This window comes from Kryptolebias marmoratus, linkage group LG6 (genome assembly GCF_001649575.2).
Source record: "Kryptolebias marmoratus isolate JLee-2015 linkage group LG6, ASM164957v2, whole genome shotgun sequence".
NCBI lineage: Eukaryota > Metazoa > Chordata > Actinopteri > Cyprinodontiformes > Rivulidae > Kryptolebias > Kryptolebias marmoratus.
Window position 1 is genome coordinate 26,502,534 of NC_051435.1, and position 7,750 is coordinate 26,510,283.

Here is a 7,750-nt window from a genome sequence, read left to right on the forward strand (position 1 = left end):
GCTCCCCTGAGCACCACTAATACAGCTGCAGATTCTAAACAGGACTTGATCTCAGAGATAGCAGAAAGCTCTCATTTTCTGACTGAACTGTTGCATGCTGATTTTTAAGCTGAATGTGAAGACTGTCCTGAACGTACAAAGCTGCAAAAAATCATTCACTCAGGATGGCCTAAATGCCTAATGCTACAACAAACACTGTCATGGCATTTCTAACTTTTTCATGTATAAAACTGACAATGGGCCACAACTAACATGTTGCTGCTTTTGAGCGAATGTGGCATTAGGCACATCAGAACCAGTGTATAGCATCCACAGGCAAATAGAGGCGTAGAACAATTTAACAGAGAGCTAAACGACTACATTCAGGCAGCACAAGCTACACAGTTACTGAAATACTTCACAGCTACCAGGCTTCATTTCATGCCAACTGGTGAATTCAGCACTTCTGCCAACTGAGTGGTTAAAGATAAATTGCACTTTATTTCACAAATGTAATACTAATCTTTCTGAGAAAATGCTTATTTTGCCTAAAGAGAACAAGGTTGTTTATTTTGGTAACAGGTGATGTTGTTTTGTTAGGTTTACACAATGAATGCGTTTTTGTTCTGTTCTGTTGCTGTTATTACTTGTTGTCACTAGATGGTGCTGCTGTGACAGCATAAGACAGAAGAGACTGTTAAAAGGAAGTACATAGTAAGAAATTACGAGATGTGTTCTGTAATGGAGTTTCAGCAGTTACTGCAATAAAGTTTGTAAGTTTAGTTGTTGTCTTCTATTTCATTTCAGCTGCCACAGTAGAGTGTAGTAGGGTTATCCAGTGTTACACAGAACTCCAGACAGGACCCACACTCTCAGGAGAAGCATCTGTGTCAGTATATGATGGAATGATTATTACTCCAAAGTACATGTTTCATATTAGTTCATCAGTTATAAGTGTGTATGACAAAATTTACATGGAGAATCAGTCATATAAAAATTACATTTTTTGAGGCTCAAAATTCAGATGATTAGAAAGCACACATCTGAAAAATACCGTTAAAAAAACCTGCCACGACCTTCTTTCCAACACAATTTCATTGTTAGCTTAATTTTTCATTTGTCACTTTTTCTATGTCAAATGCTTGTTGAAGATTGGTACACTGTGCATTCTAGTCCTCTTTTTACTTTCTATTTCCTGGGACCCTAATAGAAGAATGTTACAGGCCTCAAATGCTTCACAGTAGTTTATGAGCTTTACTTCCCCTGTCATATGCCGAGCCCCCACTCTGTAAAAAGTTCAGCTAAAATTTACTCATGCTCTTCCTTCTTGCTCGTTGCAAAAACAATCTGACTTTGCCATTTACCTAGCATGTGTGTATTTGGTCTGTGGGAGGAAACTGGGTTGCTCAGAGAAAACCCATGCATGTACAGTACAGTGAGAAAAGGCAAATGCCACACAGAAAGGCCCCAGCTAAATCATGAACCTGCAAACTTCTTGCTGTGAGGTGACAACTCTAATCAACTCTAATCACTGGTCCACCCCACATAGAAAAGACAACTTATCTTTAGACAGAGTACCAAGAGACAAGTCACTCAGCCAACTGGAGGGTGTGCCAGGGCAACCACTAGAGAAGAACTTAAAACTGTTACGATTAAACATTAAACCTTAAATCTTAAACATTGTTACGATTTATACTTCCTCTAGAAGTATATCTCAGACCAGAATTAGGTAAAAAAATTGTTTTTTCATGGAGCTCCACCAGAGCTGATCTTATTATTATTATTATTTTTTTTATTATTGTGTTCAGCCCTAGTTCTTCTGCTGACATTCTTCCTGCTAATTATGACTCTCTTGAACCATATCTTTAGTAGTCTATTAAGAATCTGAAGATGACTCTTGACTCTAAGTTTAAGTTTACTAAGCCAATGAACTCTGCCTTGCAGAGAAGTTTTTTTCTGCTTAGGCAGTGTTGACCAGACCTGACCTGAAGAACATAATTCATGCCTTCATCACAACCTGACTTGACTATTGTAACGCTCCTTTTCTCATTTCCAACTTGTTCAAAATGCTGCAGCTCGACTTTTAACAGGAACTCGTAGGTTTGAACACATCTCACTGATCTTGTCCTCACTTCGCTGGCTTCCTGTGCACCACAGTTCCTGTTGACATAGAAATGCCTAAATGGCCTTGCACCCTCATATCTCTCCAATTTACGGCAACCTTATGTTCCTTCTCGGGCACTTAGATCATCTGAACAGCTGCTTTTGCTTGTCCCCAAAACCTTGTTGAAGCTCAGAGGAGATCAGGGTTTTTCTGTTGTAGCTCCTAAACTCTGGAACAATCTGCCCCCCAACTTTAGACATGCGTCTTCACTTCCTGTTTTTAAATGTCTTTTTAAAACACATTCGTTCTCTCTGACATTCACCAAGTGTGAATTGATTTTAGTATTGTTTTATGTATATGTTTACTTTCTTCTGATGTTTTAATTTTTACTATTTATTGTTGTTTAGCATTTTGATTGCAACTTGTTGTTTTTTTAAATGTGCTTTATAAATAAATTGACTTGACTTGATGACTTTCTTAAGCCGTTCAGTTGGTAGTAGTGATGTACCATTCAAGGTTTTGTGAAACAATGGTTTGTTCCCCTAATGATTTGTACAACTTTTTGTTGAACATCAATCTTTTCAATGATTTTAGGGGATAATTTCACCCTTTTAAAGGAATCACACATTACTATGATAAACTCAGAATGCTTGCTGTAAAACAAGGGATACACATTGATGATGTGGTTCTCTGATGTAAGCTGCCCAGGCTGTATACATTTATATATTTATGTATATATTGTGATTTTTGTTTTTGCATAAGAGACTGAAAGTACTGCTAATCCCTTAGATCCCTTCTTCCACAGAAGTACCAACACTGGAATGCCTGGGAGGGACCTGTAACTGATTGAGTGGCTGTGCTTGACTTCTGACCCCTGCAGGCTTGTTGCATTAACAGCTTTGTTATTGGTCCATTAAAGCTAAATATGACGCAGCAAACTTCAACACTGTGTGTGTTGATAGTTAGTAATGGTTGTCAGATGTTAGAGGAGCTTCCCATGTAAGGGTTGAGTTACTGCCAAAACACACACATGCACACACACACCCTCACACACTTGGACTCTCCGGGTTTTCTGACTCATGGATCAACACGCGGAGGACTGAATAAGCACTTTGCTTTCCATCCTTTCTTCACCTTTTTCTCCTCTTCTCTTTTTCTTTGCTGGTTCTCATGATTTAATCTCTGTAAGTGTTTTTTCTGACGTAAAAGCTCTTCACAGTTGGCAGGAAAATCTTATCAGAGGAGCAAACACACACATTTACAAAGGTAAACACACACACTGAAAACACATTCCAGTGAACACCATGTTTCTCCCTTTTTCTTTGCCTCCTTTCCCTCTCTTCTTTTTCTTCTGCCTGTCTCCTGTTCTCCATTTTCCAGGTTTCTACTCATGTGTCTTCTTCTTGATTCCTTTATCTCCTTGTCTAGTTTCTTTTCTATTCCTGTTACTTTTAGGGTTAAAATCAGTTTCAGGTTGAGACACTGATGGTCCTCACAAAGATAGCCATACACATGTGAGGGAATGACGAGTTTCAATTTCATCCAGAAAGAAAACTGTTTCTTGCTGTGTGTGGAAATATTCTTGGAAACTACCAGAACCTTTTCCAACATAAATAAGGCTACAGCTGCACACACACGCACACACACACTCACACAAACACACAACCCCCTCCCCCCCACACACAAGTGGTATTGCGAAGCACTGAAAGTAATCTACAACAATGACTGATTTTTGCTGCAAAACCTTAAACAGTGGAGCTAAAAATGTGTTTTTCCCCAAGGGTGATGTTAGAGGAAAAGTCACGAGGGCATAACACAGAACTCATTTAGATTTGGAACTGCAGCTGCAATGTCAGATTTGTGACGCATAGGTAATAAAATCAATGCAGCACACCCAGAGATATTTACTAGACATACTTCTCTTCCTTTTTCCAAACCTGCTCCTCTCTGAAGTGGCAGTACAGAGAATTCTTAGTGACTGTATGTCTCTTTTTAAGTGACAATGTTTGGTACAATTTTATTAAAGAGGCAACCCCCCCCTCCCCCCATTTAAAAAAACAGTTTTTAGTAGTAACAAAAAATCGTCACTGACTGTCTGCCATTTGTTGTTGAAATGTCAATTCATAATAATTTTATAATCATATCTTATTAACTTTTACTCACTCACTAATTTTCCTGATTTCTCCCATTCAAGGTTGAAGGTTGAAATTAGGTGGAGTTTGGAGTGAAGCTTATCTCAGTAATCCAAGAGCAATAATTCAATTCAGTTTGTTTATATAGTGCCAAGTCACAACAAAAGTTATCTCAGGGCACTGTACAAAAAAATTCACATGCATTATAAAATCCAATTAGTAAACATTATCTATCTAAAGAAGCCAGCAGATTGCGCTGAATCTTCACTTCGTCACAGTCTCCCATCCTGAGCAGCACATTGGCAACAGTGGAAAGGAACAACTCCCTTTTAACAGGAAGAAACCTCCAGGCTCAGGACGAGCGGCCATCTGCTTCAACCAGCTGGGGTTAAAAAAATAGAAGGGGTACATCCTTGGACAGGTCACCAGTCCATTACAGGGTCAACACATAGAAAACCAATCATGCACACACATCTAAGGTAAATTTAGAATCTTCATATAAACCCAGGGGCCTGCAACCTGTGGCTCTGGAGCCACATGTGGCTCTTTGGTCCTTCTGCAGCTTTGTTCAAAAATAACACAGAAATGAAGGATATTTCTATTCATAATTGAAACTGAAAAAGCTAATAGCTTGTTAGCCTGTTAGTCACTTTGTAATATAGTGTATTAAGCAGTTAATACACTATATTGCCAAAAGTATTAACCCACTCCTCTAAATCAATGAATTCAGTTGTTCCAGTCACTTCCATGGCCAGGGGTATATAAAATCAACAGACTGATTCTATAAATATTTGTGAAAGAATGGGTCGCTATCAGGAGCTCAGTCAATTCCAGTGTGGTACTATGATAGGATGCCACCTGTGCAATAAGTCCAGTTAAGAAATTTCCTCACTACTAAATATTTCACAGTCAAGTGGTTTTATAACAAAGTAGACGTGATTGGGAACAACAGCAACTCGGCCACAGAGTGTTAGGCCATGTAAAATCACAGAGCGGGCTCAGCAGGTGCTGAGGAACAGTGAACAAAGGTTGCCAACGTTCTGCAGAGTCAAGAGCTACAGACCTCCAAACTTCATGTAGCCTTCAGATTAGCTCAAGAACGGTGTGTAGAGAGCTTCATGAAATGGGTTTCCATGGCAGCTGCATCCAAGCCTTACATCACCAAGTACAATGCAAAGCGTTGGATGCAGTGGTGTAAATAATGTCACAACTGGACTCTAGAGCAATGGAGACATGTTCTTTGGAGGGACAAATCATTCTTCTCTGTCTGGCAATCCGATGGACAAGTCTGGGTTTGACTGTTGCCAGGAGAACGGTACTTGTCTGACTGCATTGTGCCAAGTGTAAAGTTTGGTGGAGGGGGGATTATGTTGTGGGCTTGTTTTTCAGGAGTAAGGCTCATTCGCTGAGTTCCAGTGAAAGGGACTCTTAATGCTTCAGCATACCAAGACGTTTTGGACAATTTCATGCTCCCAACTTTGTGACAACAGTTTGAGGATTGCCACTTCCTGTCCCACAAAGCAAGGTCCATAAAGACATGGATGAACAAGTTTGGAGTCCTGACCTCAACCTGATAGAACACCTTTGGGATGAATTAGAGCAGAAACTGTGAGCCAGGCCTTCTTTTCTAATATGTGTCTGACCTCACAAATGCGCTTCTGGAAGAATGGTCAAAAATTCCCATAAACACTCCTAAACCTTGTTAAAGCCTTCCCAGAAGAGTTGAAGATGTTATAGCTGCAAAGGGTGCGCCAACATATTAAATCTTATGTATTAGGAATGGCATGTCACTCAAGTTTATATGTATGTGAAGGGAGACGAACGAATACTTTTGGCAATATAGTGTTTTACAGATTATTATATTAAATGAGATAAAAATATTATACAAAAATATGACAAGCCCTTTTGAATGCAAGATAACTTAAAAACTAATGAAGTGATTTTAACAAAATTTTCAGGAAATGTTGGGGTTGGGGTTCAATGGTGTCATTGTCCCTATGGTCTTGGCAGAGGCCATACCCAGATAGCACAGAATGATTTAAACAACATTGAATCAATGTCAGGCAGAGACATTGAATCAACGTTGAAGGCTGACACTGAAACAACATTGAAAGTGGTCGGTGACTTGTATGTTGAATCAACGTTAGGGTTTCAACCATAACTGACATTATATCAATGTTGATTCAGCCATCATTTGTATGTCAATTTATATTCATATATGTGTTGATATTACAATGAATCAGTTAGGAATCAACGTTGATTCAACCTTCATCTGAACGTGGTTATGCACGCATATTTCTGTTGAGTTTACATTGAATCAATGTTGATTGAACACTCATTTGACTGTGGATCTGCATGCATATTTGTGTTGATTCTACATTGAATCAATTAGGAATCAACGTTGATTCAACAATCATCTCAATGTGGATCTGCATGTGTATTTGTGTTGATGTTACATTGACTCCGTAAGGAATCAATGTTGATTCAACCATCATCTCAATGTGGATCTTCTTCCACATTTGGGTTGATCTCATATTGAATCTAAGGTAAAGAATCATTGATTCATGTACACCTTTTGGTCTGATAGGTCTACATCATAACATACCATTAAAGGTTGATTTACTGGTGTTAAACACATAATTCTGGTGATGATGAGTATTATGTCATTCAAAATTAGCTTACATTACCTAAATTCCTAAAATGTGGTCACACAAACTTAAAAATAACAACATGGCATTTCTTAAACATTTTATTTCATTTCATTCTTGTTGCCGTCCCTTTGGTTGCCTTTCAATGCCTCCCTCTCACTATGGTGCATAGCAAAACCATTTCTTTACAGTTTCGCTGTAATTTTGGTCAGTTAGCCTTGGTTCAAACTGGCAAGCAGCAGCTGAAAGACACAAAAGAAAGTCATAAAGATAGAGTGTATATCACATACAATTTTTTATTATCCCCCCACCTCACTTTGTTGAGGGGTGTTATCCGCTCCTATGTCCAGGTTCTGGTGTGTACACAAACTGCACCTGTTTGCCTACAATTGTCTTCCTTCTTCAATGCTGTTATCTTGAAATTAGAGCTGAAAAAATAAAAAAGGGGATGAGGAAGAGATTCTGAATAGTATGCTGATTTGTAATATGCAATGTGAAACAAGCTGAAACATAACATATTTGTACAATTAGATCCATATCAAGAAAGGTAATTATTATAATACAAAAGTTATTGTTAATTTTAAAATACCAGCATAACTAAACGACTCACTATAGCAGGACCAAGCAGCCCGAGACCTCACAAAGTGCACAACCAAACTTCACTGTCCTACGTCAGAATGGAAATTAAACAAGGCCCATATTATTTCCTAATGCCTTCCTGAAAAATTGTCTTTAGGGGCTTAAACAATGTGAAATTAGATATTCTACGTGTTTATCGGGGTATCTAAGCAGTCTCCTCTACTACAGCTTGTTCGGTCAGATCAGCATTTGTTGTCAGATCGCCATAGGTGTAGCTCAAACTGATGGCTATATCAGTCAAACAGGCA